The sequence below is a fragment of the Penaeus japonicus genome, unplaced genomic scaffold, assembly GCF_977035675.1.
Source record: "Penaeus japonicus unplaced genomic scaffold, GWHDUDI00000001_assembly GWHDUDI00001575, whole genome shotgun sequence".
NCBI lineage: Eukaryota > Metazoa > Arthropoda > Malacostraca > Decapoda > Penaeidae > Penaeus > Penaeus japonicus.
Window position 1 is genome coordinate 1474 of NW_028235977.1, and position 2445 is coordinate 3918.

At 44.7% G+C, this 2445-nt stretch overlaps 1 pseudogene across 1 annotated transcript; it reads left to right on the forward strand.

The window, feature by feature from the left end:
* The first annotated feature begins 369 nt into the window (after positions 1–369).
* On the forward strand, positions 370–1809 carry LOC147466350 (protein gustavus pseudogene; annotated as a pseudogene). Its single transcript, XR_015190909.1, has one exon. The product of XR_015190909.1 is annotated as a protein gustavus pseudogene (transcript).
* Positions 1810–2445: the final 636 nt, after the last annotated feature.

A 2445-nucleotide genomic window follows, 5' to 3' on the forward strand; every position in this document is an offset into this window, starting at 1 on the left:
GCGGCTGCCAGCGGGAGCTCGCTATGCACTTAGTGTATTTTGTGTGCGCGCGTGTATGTGTGTTGCGCGCGCGCGGGTGGAGACAGTGATCTCGCAGAGAAAGAAGGATTGACTTAATTTGTCAAATGTTTATGGTAATTATGTGGAGTAGACACCAACCAACAACACGACAACGCATACAATAACCTTGCCGCCAACAACATCAACAGGCCACTAGAGCCACCACGAAGTTGACGCCAACGCCCACCATATTCGACTAGGTCCTCGGCTGACGCCGTCGCTGCTGCTACCGCCACTGCACCTCACCACCATCATCACCACCACCACTACTACCACTACAACTACCACTACAACCACCACTACCACTACCACTACCACTACCACTACCACCACCACTCCAACCAGTGCCATAGCTCACGATGATTATGGGGGTTAAGGAGGGTGGGTCTCTACAAACTCGCCTGATCCGGGAGTTAGCCGTGTCCCTCGACTATGCTAGGCCCAAACGGCTGGACCTCCTCCTCGACATGCCTCCCGTCTCTCGAGATACGTCTCTCGAGCACGCGTGGAATGCCGATGATAGGTCGATGAACATCTTCGTCAAGGAGGACGACAAGATGACGTTCCATCGGTATCCAGTAATCCGTAGTACAGACTGTATTCGAGGGCGAGTAGGATATACGAGGGGTCTTCATGTGTGGGAGATCAACTGGTCCACCCGGCAACGTGGGACTCACGCAGTAGTTGGAGTAGCAACAGCAAAAGCTCCTTTACATTCTCATGGCTACCAGGGTTTGGTGGGCATCAATGATCAGTCATGGGGCTGGGATTTAGGACGAAATAAGTTGTACCACAATGCTAAGCAGGACGTCTCAGGCATTACATATCCTTCTCTATTAAACAATAACGAGACTTTTGTCGTACCAGATAAATTCTATGTTGTTCTCGACATGGACGAAGGCACTTTGGCATTTGTTGTGGAAAATCAGTACCTGGGGGTAGCGTTCCGAGGGTTGAAAGGCAAGAAGCTGTATCCTATTGTCTCGGCAGTGTGGGGTCATTGCGAGATTACAATCAGATACATAGGCGGTCTAGATCCGGAACCCCTGCCACTGATGGACTTGTGCCGGTATGTGATACGACAGGCGGTTGGAAAACAGCAACTCTCGCGAATCGAGGAACTCAATCTCCCACTTTCTATCACGCAGTACCTTCTTGTACCGCGACCGCAGGTGATACTCGAAAGCAGTTAGCCCTATACCTGCAGCTCTCTCTCTCTCTCTCTCTCCTCCCCCCCCCTCCACAGCTGATCATCAAGTCCATCCTCCACTCCTCTGTAACCCTGCTGCACCAAAGGAGTCACTCTGTAGCAAGTTAGAGCAACGGTGGATAAGGTGAGATTAAGCATCTATAGTGACAGTGGATAAAGTGAGATATAGTGTTTACAGCATCAATTGTTTGATAATAAAACATAAAAAGAAATTCAAATTTTGTTTTCATTTTCATAATTTTTTTTTAACATCTTATAAAATGGACCGTCTATTTTTTCTCAGACAGACTTGGGGGGGGGGCTGGCTTCAGCGCTTTCGCAATTGTGTATAAAAAAAATGGACCGTCCATTTTTTCTCACCAGCTAAAGATTCTTTTTATTCAGACTGACTTGGAAGCTGGCATCAGCGCTTCCGAAAATGAGTATTAACCCTTGATGGAGGAATATGTTGATTTATTAAAAAAAAGGACTATAACAAGTTATGGTTTTTAATTTTATAACGCTTTAGAACTTATTTATTCGTATTAAAAAATGGACGTCCATTTTTTCTCACCAGCTAAGGTTAGGTTAGGTTAGGTTAGGTTAGGTTAGGTTAGGTTAGGTTATAGTAGGTTAGGTTAGGTTAGGTTAGGTTAAATTATAGTAGGTTAGGTTAGGTTAGGTTAGGTTAGATTATAGTAGGTTAGGTTAGGTTAGGTTAGGTTAAATTATAGTAGGTTAGGTTAGGTTAGGTTAGGTTAGGTTAGGTTAGGTTAGGTTAGGTTAGGTTAGGTTAGGTTAGGTTAGGTTAGGTTAGGTTAGGTTAGGTTAGGTTAGGTTAGGTTAGGTTAGGTTAGGTTAGGTTAGGTTAGGTTAGGTTAGGTTAGGTTAGGTTAGGTTAGGTTAGGTTAGGGTTAGGTTAGGTTAGGTTAGGTTAGGTTAGGTTAGGTTAGGTTAGGTTAGGTTAGGTTAGGTTAGGTTAAGGTAAGTTAGGTTAGGTTAGGTTAGGTTAGTTAAGTTTAGTTTAGGTTAGGTTAGGTTAGGTTAGGTTAGGTTAGGTTAGGTTAGGTTAGGTTAGGTTAGGTTAGGTTAGGTTAGGTTAGGTTAGGTTAGGTTAGGTTAGGTTAGGTTAGGTTAGGTTAGGTTAGGTTAGGTTTGGTTAGGTTAGGTTAGGTTAGGTTAGGTTAGGTTAGGTT